The sequence below is a fragment of the Cavia porcellus genome, unplaced genomic scaffold (genome assembly GCF_034190915.1).
Source record: "Cavia porcellus strain 051 isolate PalLab524CR breed Dunkin Hartley unplaced genomic scaffold, mCavPor4.1 scaffold_19, whole genome shotgun sequence".
NCBI classification, from domain to species: domain Eukaryota; kingdom Metazoa; phylum Chordata; class Mammalia; order Rodentia; family Caviidae; genus Cavia; species Cavia porcellus.
In genome coordinates, this window is record NW_026947502.1 from 23,965,206 (window position 1) to 23,979,381 (window position 14,176).

The following is a 14,176-nucleotide window of genomic DNA, read 5'->3' on the forward strand; positions in this document are numbered from 1 at the left end:
GGCACAAGGTGGCCATGTGGAAAGGTCCCTTTGTCTCCTGTGCATGACTACTCCACTTCCTTCTCTAGAGGCCACTGATATTTCCAGAGATACCTCACGGGTGTGCAATCAAATGCATACATGCTGTACATACTTTGGCAGCATATATGCTATAGTAAGTGTATATTATACGTTCTCCCTTGACCTTTTATGATTACTACTCACATGATAGCGTATCATGTACCTATTCTTTTCTTTTTATTTTTTAACATAATAACAACTTTAGAGATTAAGGAATAACAGGATTTGAGAGCAGTTGTAGTCAGAGACTCTGTACTTTCCAAACCAGTAACCATGGAGTGTTCTGTTAAGTACCCCACTATCAAGAGACTGTGAGATTCTTGTTTTTGATATTGGTGAACTAGATGTCCAACACTCCTCCACATATGACCAGGCAACATTTAGAAGCTCATATCCATCTTCCAACACATTTACAGTAACATTCTATATTTCTGCATCATGCACTTTGCTCCATGAAAATGCATTACAGGTTCCAAAACTGCATTTCTTCACTGCTTTCTATGAGGCTGACAATATCACTGTGGAAGATGTCACCATTTTCCATGCACTAAGATCAACCCTTTCTAATTTTAAATTTCTTTGTCCACTGATGTCAACAATAAAATGAGAACCAAACTTTGCAAGAAGCGAGAAGTCTTAGAATTCAGAGGATCAGCCGTCACTGTACTGCAATTTAGTCAGTGAGTGAAGCCTGAATATTTATGCAAATTGCCTGGTAATCACAGAAATATTCAGGAACCACTTCACTGTAAAGATGTTTCTTTCTAATGCCTGGTGAACATGGTGCATCCAAAATGGCTGTCTAAATCCTATCCCTGGAGTTAAGGGTAGGAATGAGACATGGGAAAGAAAAGCATTCTTCTGTGATTTTTATGTTCATGTGTATAGTTTCTTGCTGACTTAGACAGATATATGACACCAGATAAATCTAATGCATATGTGGTTTGTTTGTGCAAGGTATATTTGTGCAAGGTGGTTTGTGCAAAGTAATGGGAGATATTCTGGTGAGTCTAGTTGCATTTCCTTTTCAAATATTTTTTTCTTTTTTATTAGTATATGTTTGTGATACATAATAAATACATTCATCTTGAGGAATTGGCAGATACACATATAGTTGCATTTCATATAGTAGTGTGGTTCCATATAGTGAAGCTCTGATATTTTTAAAGTTCTGAGCTCCACAAACAAATGAATTGCCCTTACTCTCATGGCTTTGAAATATGCCTGCTATTTCCTGATCTGCCAGGCCCTCCTAGGATTTCTGTTGTTGTTCCTGCTGAGACAAATCAAGTCCTGTCTTAGAACATGATGAGGATGCTTCCAGCTACACGTGGTGCTGCACAGACAGCAGAGAACTAGGCTGCTTGGCTGCTCCTCATTGTTATGAGCCACCGATATTGTCGGGGACCCAGCTGAGCACTGAAGCCAGATGGAGCTCTGCCACTGTCCCAGACTGGCCATGTGATGTCACTTCCAGCCTTGCAGAAGCAGGAGTAATTCCTTTACTGGAGCCACATCTCCTGAGTTGCTCAGGGTCCCTGAGAGCTTGCAGAATCATAGGGCAGGTTAGACAGCTGCTGCTTATCAGTCCTGCCGCATGTCTGCATTTTACATTCAGTAAAACCCTGTGATTAATATTAATTGACAGAAAGCAAGCCCTAGTGTTGTACAATTACAAAAGAAGAGCAAAAATTCTTTCCTTCGGATATGTTCAAAGACTGGAATTAGGCAAAGTGCCCTTTGGGGACCCATTTTCAAGAGGATGCAAAACGTAATGAGTCTCTCCCTCCTTGGCTCACATGTGAGAGCAGTCAACTCACACACAGCTTAGAGGTCACACCTCACCCTCTGTGTGTTTGCTAAGTGAACCCTCTTACTAAAATAAGCCCAGAGGGAAACTTCAGCTCTCCTCCTTTGTTAAGTCTTCAAGTTCCAAATTTGAATAAAATCTGAATTCATGGGCACTTCTTGGTGTCTGTTGCTCTTGGGTAAGTGTCTCTCTTTATGCCCTTAAATAAGTTGAGTTTGATTCTTCTGCCCACGTTTGAGCCATAATGAAATTCATTCTGTTATTCTTCCTGTGAGCTGTGCTGTGCCTCAGGGACATAATTTGCTTTGAGCCTGCACTCATTTAACTGCCAGATGTGGAAAATACCTGGACTATTGTCCCTGGCATTAACTTGTACTCACAACCTTGAACATTTGTATTGACATCAAGCAATGGTGCTGGAAGGTTTTAAATCACTTTCTCATATTTGGGGAGAGCACCTCATGATCTGTTTTTAGGGTATTCTGTGGAGAAGAGGGAAAAGGATTTACTGGCCAAGGGTACAGTTCTTAGGTCACACTAGACCTCAGTTTAATATCTAGGTCAGGCCTTTGTCAGCTGTGTGACTATGAGTGATTTTCTTAGCCTCCCTGGTCCTCAGCAAGCTTGACAGAAAAATGCGACTGATAGTAATAGTGTCTATTTTAGAAGGTTGCTGTGTAGGCCAATGAAATTGTTGAGACAATTCAAACTAGAGTGTCATGTTCAGCATAGTATCCCATGCAAAAAGTAACTATTATCATTAATGTTGTAGTTACTTTTCCTTCTGCTCCTTGCAGTATCCAAATATTCATCCTTTAGCTTCCTTACAATGAAGAAGTCTCTTTATAATGTTGGTTTTGGTTTTGGTGGGGTGGGGGGTGGCAGGTACCAAAAATTGAACTTGCAACCTTGCAGTTTCCATGCAGGTGCAGTGTGGTTGAGCTATATCCCCCGCCCCAGTCTCTTTATGTTTGATAGTTGTGTATGACCCTAAGCCAATTGTCCTTGTGTCCCTGGAAGCAACATGTTTGTCCTCAGGGTTGGAGAAATATAGAACTTACTGTATAAAAGAGCCTTGGTCTATTAAGTTCATCCCTGTCTGAATTTGGACTTTTCCCCTCATATTTATTCCATTTGCCTAGCGTATTTTTGCAAAGGGTCCATGTTTTGTATGCCTAGAAGGCGAGGGTTAGGCCAGGGTGAAATGCTTGTGATCTGTCACTTCATTGTTTCTCTTGCTCCAGGCTTTCCTGCAGTTCTGTAGCTTTGGATATTTGACAGCTGTCCTCTGCTGGTTTGCTGTATGGGGCTCTTTTAAACACACACAAATAATGTTTTATTAGCCCTCTAAATGATGTGTGACCTTGAGGAAGTTATTTAATCCTAATACATCTCAGTTCTCTCATCTGCAGAATGGGACCAGTCACAGGATGGTCTCAAAATCTCTGCACAGACTCAGAATCATGGCATCCTGTGGAGCAGTGACTCCCCACCTGGAGTGGCTGTACCCCAAACCTGGAAATCGAGAGACTAATCCAGCACAAGCTCAGACTTGCTCCCTGGTGCTGGTGGGAGAAAGGCTGGCTGCTGACTAGGGATGCTGGGAGGCAGCACTGAGGGGCCTCTGAGAGGAAACTAAACCTCCTGTGCCTTCAGAGCAGATTTGTCCCTGTGAGAACCTAATCTCTAAGTAATGTTGTCTTTTTAGTTGGATGCTAATCAGATGCACCATCTGCTTCAGCGTAAACTGTTTTAGGATCCACATTGCTCACTTTTCTGTTCAACCTTGAAAACGCAGAAAAAAAGAGAGGAAGAGAGGGAAAGAGATGATAAATATTTGGAAACTCTTCCAATGGTTATTTCCAGCCAATGGATCTTTTCATTGGGCACTTAATTGTGAGGCACAGGCACCTATTTTCCCATTATGAAGCTATAGCTTCCTCCTCCTCTCCTCATTTCTCACAGTATCTGCAACCCCGCTGCACCTCATTTACAATTAGCAACTGGCCCAGTTAGTGGTCCTGGTGACTCTTGGGGAAGGAAATGCTACCACTTGTGCCCAGTGCTATAAGGCGATTATCTCTTCTAGTCTGTACCATTGTGGCATTGGCCTAGAAGAATGGAAAGTCCCATGACTAACAGTTATTACTTTGCTTATGTAACATCTTCAAGCCTCTGGTTCCATGTCTGGTGAGTGTGAAGAGGAATGTCATCATCGGAATAAGGGACTTTTGGTTCAGAACATTCTTTTTTCTGGTCCTGGCTTGATCACTTATTAGCTGTGCTCCTTTAAACAAGAAAGTTTTCTCAGCTTTGGTTTTTGTAGCTACAAATATGTGATACCATACAACAAGCAGAGGACCTAAGACATAATAGCTGCTTAATAAAAGGCATCTATAACAACCCTACACATACTAATGACATTCACAACACCTTAAAAGGAGAAATTTATGTTTATTAAATGCTATGTATCAAGTGCTATATGTACCAGATAACTATATTTTATATTCTTACAACAACCTAATGATACAAATATTTCTCTCCCCATCTTATAGTTGGAGAAATGGAAGCCTAGCAAATTCTTTTTGTCCCAGCGAGACCAAAGGTGACACAGTATATGATGCCATTAGTGTTCAGGGCTAGGAGATGCTAGAGTAACAAATCACTGTTTAACTCTTGGTGGAGTTAACAAAGTTTATGTCTCTCTCATGCAATGTCTGATAAAGGATTTATGTCTTTTGCCCCTTCCAAACGTATGCCAGTTGGTACAGCCTCCCTACAGTAGGGACTAGAGAGAGGGCAGAAGAAGAACAGCAGTTTCTCTCCCAGCCTGAAGGTGACACATGTCATTCCACCCACAGTCTGTTGACCTAAAGGTGTCACATGTTTCCAACCTACCTGGCTAGGTTTCTGGGAAGCAAAGGGACTCAAATGACACAATCTGCCTCTCCCTGGTAGTAAGTTTTAGAGCTGGATCCTGAATACTCATTTGAAAAACAAAACCCATTTTTCTTCCACTAGATTATGCTTTATTCTTATTATAATGAATAGAAAGAAGAGTGTTTATTGTCTTGGAGATCCTTCCTTCCCCCTACACTTCACCATCCCTCTGGAGGGATTTTGCTCTTTTCCATTCTTCTGTTCCCACTCCTGTTCCAAATGCTGGGCAGCTGGGAGCTGTCCCTGACAGGGATTTAGGTGGGCGTGGGGAGTCTTCTGCTGTGGCTTCTCAGAGTGCAGCTTGCCTGCAGCAAACAGCCGTGTCAGTAGGCTGCTGGAGACAGGATGGCAATGTCAGGCTTGGCCACCAACACTGTTCTGGAGGAAATGGATAGAGGAGAATGGAGTCTCTGCCTCCCAGGACGTGCTACAGCTTCATGGCAGGCCTCTCATTTCTCTGTCCTGCCCACAGCTTGCACAAACCTGTTGTTGCACACACTGCCTGGAATGCCTTCTACTGCCTCTGCTTTCTCTTCCCTCAGTCCAGGAGCTCAACAGGTAACTCCTCATCCCTTTCAGCTCCAGGCCAGAGTCTAATCTGCAGCAAGTCTCTGCTAGCGCTCTGTCCCAGTGGACACTTGACTGTGTTCCTACCAGGGGAAGTCATGAACAGCAGAGTTGAGTATGTTCAAAATAAAGCTGTGGAATCAGAAAGGGAAAAATGAAGTGTTTAATGAGAAAGAGAGAGAGAGAGAGAGATTGACTAATTGATTTTTCAAGCTGCATCTGGGAAGTTTGTGCAAATTGTAGAATCATGGACTCTTATACCAAAGATTCTGTTTCTAAAGATCTGGGAAAGGAACTGGGGAGGTAGGTGTGTATAGCATCCCCGCATCCCCATCCAGGGGGCTTTGGTATAACATCCCCTCATCCCTCTCCAGAGAGAAATGCAGCTCCAGGAGCCTGAGAAGGGAAAGGAAAGTGGTGGCCTGGAGAGAGACAAGTGGCTTTCACAGGACACAGAGCAAGCTCACATTGTGACAATTGTCCACCCTTCTAGCTCTTGTTTCTGCGACTTTGTGCTGATGGATAATAAACTCTCAATGATAAGTAATGTTTTATTTCTATGTATGTACAGTTTGCTTGGGGGTTAGCTGATATTAGTCAATGGACCTTGGCAAGAAACACATCATTACTTAGTGGCAGTGTCCCTTAAAAAGAAAACAAAAGAAAGGACATCAGTCATACCCAATGGGAGTAGCCATTGTCCTTGATTCATAACATGTCTCACTGTGGGTCTACCTAAGGGCTGGATTTATTTATGTACATATTCAGTTATCTTGAATGATATAATCAGCATCCATGACCTCACCACCCAAAACAAAAAACTAGAACATTAGCAATACTTATATAACGGGCTCTGCCTTTCCCCTGTTTAAGAGAACCATGTTGCTGAATCATTTGTTAATCATTTCACTGCTTTTCTTTTTTACTTTTATGTTTAATTTTAAAAATTTTCATTAGTACATGTTTGCAGTACTTATTGACTACACTCCTCGGGGAAAGTGGTCCATGTACATGACACGTCTTTGTTCTTCTTACATCCTCTTTCCACCCAGCCCCTTCCCTCTGCTTCTTGGTCCTCTTGCTTTTCCTTTTATTTAGTTTTAGTTTACACATTGTGGGGAGTTACCTTTTCATTTAATGGAATACTATTCATCTATCACACAGGTTGCTGGGACTCATTGTTTTGATGACTGGAAAATTCCATCGTGTGAATAAATCAGAGCGTGTTCATTTGTGCTTTCAGTTTTAAACAATTAAGTTTTAAGCATTATGTTGAGTTTTCTTCCCTATAGTAAGCATTTCTGATAAGAGCATTCTTGTGCATGGCTCTTTTCAAAGCTCAAGAGTCTTCTTTTAGGGATAGAATTACTCATAGGTTTGCCTGGTCACAGTGGGATCTGAATATTTTAGGAGATATTGCCAAACTTTTCCAACAGTGGTTGCACCAATTTACATTCCCACCAGCAGCAGTCCAGGGTTACTGTGCGTTACTCTTTGACACTCGGTATCACCTTGCTTCTTCTTCTTCTTTTTTTTTTTTTTTTTATCAGTACCCGGGTTTGAACTCACGACCACGTGCTTGCAAGGCAGGCGCTTATGCCGCTGAGCTAAATCCCCAGTCCCTCGCCTTGCTACTTAAATTTTGCCAATAAAATGGATTTTGAAGGGGCTGGGGATTTAACTCAGTGGTATAAGTGCCTGCTGGCAAGCATGAGGTCGTGAGTTCGATCTCTGGCGCCAAAAAAAAGATAAAAAAAAATGGATTTTGAAAATGTATCATCACTGATTACATGTACTCTACATTTTTTACATTTTTTGATCCCCTGTTATGCTGAAAATTATCTTCCTATGTTGCTTTGCCACATGTATGTCACTTTTCTGACACTCTATCCCTATATTTTACCCATTTTTCTAGTGGGATAGTTGTATTTCTTTTACTGAGATGTGATATATTTTATATCTTTTTCCTACTCCTTTTTTGCTCATTTTATGTATTATAAATATCTTCTCTTAGGTTATAACTTGTCTTGTTATTTTAAGGTGCATTTTTATAAACAAAGTCTTACTTTGTATATAATTAGATCTATTGGTCATGTTAAGGACCACTTGTTTTATGTATATAGTGTAAGAAAATGTTCTCCAAAGTCATGAATACCTTTCTTTATGTTTTTACCAAGTTTTATAATTTGATTAATGATGCATAGGTTCTAGCCATCTACGGAGTATATGAGGTGAGAATCTCTTTCCCCTCCTTTCCTATTACATTTTTCTCAGCTTTGTTTTTCAGGCAGTTTCTTCTTCTCCTATGCTGGAATCCTTTTGCATTTCTGAGACAGCACTTTTCCCAGGAGCCCCCGGGCAGGTCCCAGTGCCTGGACTCAGTCTCTGGTCCTCAGTGCACAGTTGATTCTTCAGTTGATCTGATTGAAGATCATCTCTCTTCCCCAGCAAGGCTCTGGTCTGCTGTGAACATCCTGGGAGTTAAGTGCTAAGATATAGTACCTCTCCTCCTCTAGGCCTGGACTTTTGGTTATGAAAGAAATTCTTTTTCTTATGGCAGGAACTTGCTGGAACCCACAGGGCAAGCTTCTACTAGATCCCTCCCATTGCTGATAAAGAGCACACTTACCTCATATTACTTAGCCAGCAGAGGGATTGAACTTATGCATCATACATGAAATTATAAAATGTAGTAAAAATATCAGCACATACAGTGTTGACTTTTGGGGAAGTTTTCTTAAATAGGCACATTCAGTTAAGGAAACATGAATCACAGTAGCAACAGTCACATCAGCAGTAGTGACAGCATGCAGTGTTTATTAAGTGCTTGTTTACTGAGCCCCCTGCTGCACACTTATGCACACTTGTGTGATGTTGGGCCAGTCACATGACCTTTGCACCACCACAGCAAGTGAGAGACTGAACAAATTTTCTAGAACTCTGTCAACAGTGAAAGTCTATGATCTAAAAAATCACAATAGCATTTCTGAACATTTTTCATTATGCAATGGCAAAGAGTGAGGCCAGTTTTATGGAAGGTTTTTCTAACGAAGGGAAATTATATGATACTGCAAGTTCACACACCCAGTCATTAGCACCACCAGGCTCAGAACCCTGAAAACATTCAGCGGATGTAAGTGCTGGAGCCAATTTCCTAAAACCATTGGGTTTTAAAAGCTTCCATTACTTCCTATCACAGTGTTCAGAGGCATCAAAGATCCTCAAGTAGAAAAGCCATTTTGCCCTGTTCTCTGCTGTGTCAGGGAGCCACATCTGGCTCCAAAGTGTCCCCCCACTCTGGAGATTGAGAGGGGCTCTGCCTCACGTTCTCTCTCCTGCCTTTTCTCTGTGACTGATCTCACATTCTCTATCAGAAAGAATCCTTCTGATTCTGGATCACAGAAGACTGGGATTTAATAAGCTGCAGAACAAATTCAACAGATTTATGGAAGTGTCTTTTCAGGGGGCTGATCATCAATAAAAGAAAAGTCTTCTTGAACCTCTAAAAATACCTAGAATAGCAGTTTTTATGACATTATGAAGTACAATTTAATTGGGGGAAGAAAATACAGATCACTTCTTTTATGGCACTCCAGCTCTTCTGCAGAGCTAAGGCTGCTTGTGTATCTTCCCATGTTCTGCAGGATTCTTCTCCAAAGCGTGAATGATTCTTTGTATCAGTGCAGCCATACATAACCAGGGGGTTTACATAAATCTTTATAGTGTTACATATTTGTTCCAAAATTGTTTTGTTTGTTTTCACTGTTAATTTGTAATTCTACGTGGTTTGAATTGTGATGAGGTAGACTTTACAACGCTCTGGGAGTCTTATGTTGATGCATTCAAGTTTGATTTTGCTGGAGTTCCTCCCCAACTTCCATATTTCTCAGGAATAAAAGAAAGTTTTCTTATGACTAAAATATTGTTAGATTGAAAGTCAGGTGCTGATTCTTCTTAATTGAAGTAATATCAAATATATAAAATATGAAATATGAAAATATAAAATATGAAATATAAAAAATATAAAATATGAAAATATGAAAGAAATCCACTAGTAATTTCACCATTTATTTGTTGTTTCATGTTAGTCTCTATGTTAATCTTTTCATACATTAACTCATTTTACTCTCATGGCACTCCTCTAAGGTAAAGATGCTCCTGCCCCCAATACACAGGTGGGGAGACTGAGGTTTAAAAGGTCCAGAAACTTGTCAACAGTCACATATGAAGTAATGTGGCAGGACCAGGATTCCACACAGTGTCTATCTGATTCCTCAGTGCATCTTCTGAACTTTGGGCTATATGGTATACAGAATAGGAGGTTCTGTCCCCAGAAAGCTTACAATTGCAGGAGAAAATATTTATCCCAACATCTGTGCAGACTTGTACTCACGTAAGCCAGGCAGCAGTATAAATGAGCAAAAAGGCAGCCTCACAGTTATCAAATAGCTGCTCCTAATCTCATTTTCAGTTGTGTTTTCACAACACAGATTTTTCACTCGTCTATTCAACACATGGAAGCTTTCTTCACTTCAGAGCGAAGTGTGATTTCTCTTCTTTTCCCTACAACACAGCATGCTTTGGCTGGTCTTTCACTTCCTCCTCAGTGACAAAGACCAGCATATACAGAGAACTATTTTGCCACCTAAAGAAACAAGAGCGGAGTGATCAATGGCCACTCGTCTTAGGAAGGAGAGATGACAGGGGTGATACGGATGGGACGGGGAGAAGTCCGTGTCATCAGCTGCTGGTGGCTGTTTATGTAGATACGGGCTCAGGGTCCCTAAGTGAACTAATTTCTTGCCTGCCTGCTTCCTTCCTCCTTCCTTTCTTCCTTCATTCCTCTCCTCTCTCTTCTCCTCCCCTTTCTTTTAATTTTTTAAGACTCCCCAAGTGGATTTTGCCAGGAAAACCCACCAATTTATTTACTGACTTATTTTTAAATTAAAAAAATATATATATGTTATATCTCAAATCCCATATTACAGACCCAGGATCGTAGTCTGTGGTACGAATTTAGAATTTATAGAATGTACAGGATACTGACAAATGTGTAGGGTTCCAGTACATTTATTATACAGTCACTTCATTTTCTAAGTTATTACAGCCATATGAGAATGACGATCACTATCCTTCGGTAGGAACAGTGCTTTTGGAATGTTAGTGACCATTCATGGAGGAGGCAGGATATTCGCTGGTCATAAAGGGACTGAATGTAACGTGGGCCTTATCTGGACAGTAGTCAGTGGGGACCTTGGAGTAGCAGGGCTGGCCACACAACCCCAGGAAACTCAGGTTCATTCTTTTCTGAGGCACTCCCTATTGGGGGACCTCAGACCTCACCAAGAGCTCTACCGGGCAAGCTCCAGGAGATGCTGGTCTGGAGTTGGGTGAAGATAGTTATTGTTTGTAGAAGTTAATATTATTAAAATATTATGATTTTATTGTAGGATATCTGGAAATATATTAAAGTACCTATGAGATCCTGTTGTAGAGAAAACCATTATTTATTCTTTTGTATCTTATATTGTATATAGTTGGGATCCTGGCTTACCAAGTTTTTTTAAAAAAAATGTTTTTTTGGATGAGAATTATTTTGAACATTTTCCTACTCTGTAATTTAGGGAGTTCATGGGCCTTTGTTATAAGTCAGGTCCATGACTAATTTCAGTATTTTCTTATTAGTGGACCTCTAGGTTAATTTCATTGTATGATAGGAAAACTTGCTTTAATGCATAGCTCTAATAGACAAATCATTGTCCTCTTTACTCAATGTTTCTTTACTCTTGGACACAACCTCACCCAGCTTTCTCACTCTTACCCAGAGCTTTTACTTCCTTTTGTACACACACGTATCACACATGAGCACACACACATTTTAACACAGAATTTTGCTTCCTGCACGAGAAGCTGGAGAGATATGATCCAATTTGGGAGGTCTGGGGCTCACCCCTCTGCCATTGTCTTGATGGTAGGGGTGTGTCTGTTCTCTGTGATACCCAGCATTTCAATACAGCCTCCCTGTGAGCCCTCATTAGCCTGGGCAGTGAGAGTGGACTTGCTGAGAAAGATGCTATTCAGCTTGAAGAGAATGCCCAAGTAGAACCAGGGACCAGAGCAGAGAGGGAGGCCAATTATCCAGAGACAAATGAGACACTCATGGTTCCAGCTAAAGAAGGTCGAATTATTTGAAGAGAGACTTCCTATTTCTGATCTAGGCACAATTTAAGAAGGTTGTTCAAAACAAGGACCAGGGTCAAGATTGGATTTTGCTACCTTAACCAGGATCCTGCACCTGATTCTCCAATTGTCAAATGGAAATAATAAGAAATGGACTTGTGATTATTAAACGGGGTACTGCCAGTAAAAAGCATAGAGAGGTCGCATACTTAGTAACTGCTTATAAATGGAGAGTCACCCCATTATCATCATCATCATCAGCAGCAGCATCATGAATATCTATAACTAGTAAGATTATTATTTGTAATCATCTCATGAAATACTATAATGTAAACTGAAAATCAGAGACCTGCGTTCTCAGCTCTGCAGTTTTCTGTATATTCCAATTTAGGAGGTGGATTCAGTTCTTGATCTCATTTTCCTCATCTGTCAAGTGATGGTGTGATTTAGGAGATATACCAGGTCCCTTTCACCCCAAAGTTTGTGGATCTAAGGTAATTGTGCACAGAGGGATCGGGGTCTGAGTTACCATGTGCAGCAGCCCTCCGTACTGCCACTGAGGTTGGTTTTTCTCAGTGATTGGAACCCGGCATCTTAGTTAACACTTGCTGAGTGCTTGCAGACATGTCAGAAGTGCTCTATGCCAGGAGCTATGCATCATTACCTTCATGAATCCTTCCTCGACCCTGTCTCCTAGGGTCTGATATTACCTCCTTTTTGCAGTTAAAGTTGAAACTTAGACAGGAAATGGAGATTTAACAACAGGCTCCTAACATCTGTACTCCACTTCATTATCTGTGTCTTCAACATTCTGTCTAGTGACTGGTAATAATACATTTGTGCTCATAAATGTTTGTTGAGCTGCATTCAAGGTATGCAAAGGACTGGTAGCTGGGCTGGTTAGGAAGCTCAGTGATTGGCTCAGGTTACACTAAGTCTCTCTTTATCGCATCTCCCTTCCCCAAAATTATAGACACAGAAGTTTAAGAGGCACTTATTAGACTTCGGGGTCATATCATAATACATCAGCTTTACTTTACCTCTGTGTAAAAATGAGATAATACATACTGCCTTTCTTGTCTGGTGGAAGAATTTGAGCTGCAAAAAGGGCTGAGTGTGTGTGTGTACTAAAGAACTTAGCACATGGGGCATATCAAATGTATGAGCAGAAGGATGTTAGCATCCAGTTGCAGGGATGCAGAACAAGCCATCAATTCAGAGAAATGCTGAAGAGGCATCACTCTGGAGTGTGTAACAAACAGACCAACTCCTGGCATCTAATGTAGTAGTTTGTTCTCTGTCTCTCTCTCTCCCTTTGTCTCTCCCTCCCTCTGTCTCTGTCTCTCTCTCTCTCCATCCATCCAGGAAAGTTTCAAGCAAAAATTTCTAGGTCTAAAGAAATATATGGCATTTGGCTCTCTGCCTGAATTATTTCGCTTAGCCAATGTAAACAATATAACTGGCTCTGATGGGGATCCCCATAATTGGGGAGGCAGTGTGAGGGGGAGCATGTGGCATGAGGGGCTAGGTACTGCTCAGTGAACACATGTGCACATTTGTGTTAGAAAGACCCTGAGAGAGCAAGTCTTTCTCCCTGACTAGAAAGCAGAAGAATTAGGACTCCCACTCCTGGCCAAGCCTTCGTTGCCCCTGCAGTGACTATCCTCTTTGGGAGTGTGGCCCTCTCTTTCTGCCACTGGGGGTACACTGCAGCGTAACAGGATGGATATTTCCACTGCCCATGCCTGGTAGTGCCATTATTTGGAGAGTGTTTCTACCAGTGCCGACTGTCAGGTGTCATTGTTCCTGTAGCCAGGTAGGTGTGCCATTGGCGATCGTGGCAATGACTACTGTCCTAGGGCTGCCTCTGAAGAACTCGGGAAAAGATTGGGTCAGCTCAGTTCACTGCTGCTCTGGCTGCCTGCTGTGCAGTGTTCTCCATCTCCCTGCTTGTCTGTGGTTCTCACTGGTCCTCATTTGTGCTACTCGTTCCTCATACCCACATCATCCTCAAGCAGCCCCTTATATAAACTTGCACACTCCACAGTGGTCCTTGAGGAGTTGCTTCTTGACCCCTGCTTGCTTCTTAAGTTTGCCCAACTTGTTCCTGCTTCAGGTGTCAGCAGGCTCCCAGCAAGGCTTGTTTCTGCCCTGTCCCTGCAGTTCTGGGGATAGGTGTGCTGCTAGATTGTAGGCTTCACAGAGGGAGGGTGGACTGGAGAAATTCATCTCCTTTCATTTTCCTTCCCAAAGAGAACTCTAAACAATTTTGTTTCTGGGTCATGTAAGAAGTAAGGCACACTTTAACAACGGCGAGTGTTCCTTTTTTCCCCCAGACACAGCACAGTCTAATCTCATTTGCTGGAAGTACAGTTCCCATACTAATGTGGCTTTAGCCTGGGTGCCTTTGGATCTATGGGACCCTGCCATAGTGCTGAGAAGCATTTGGCTTATTCTCACTCAGCTTGCATCTGCCTGAGAATTGCTACTTATCTAGTTGCGGTTAGTCCTGTTCCCTAGAATGGGGTCGGCTCTGATGAGATTTCTAAATGTTCAGCCTTGCCTTCCTACCCCCAGTAAAAATGTGTATCTATATGTCAGTGTGTGTGTGTGTGTGTG

At 41.7% G+C, this 14,176-nt stretch overlaps 1 protein-coding gene across 1 annotated transcript in view; it reads left to right on the forward strand.

Annotated features, from left to right (window-relative positions):
• Window positions 1-14,176, forward strand: part of Dock2 (dedicator of cytokinesis 2) — a 410,327-nt gene that overhangs the window by 118,952 nt on the left and 277,199 nt on the right. The gene's annotated exons all lie outside the window — the stretch shown is intronic.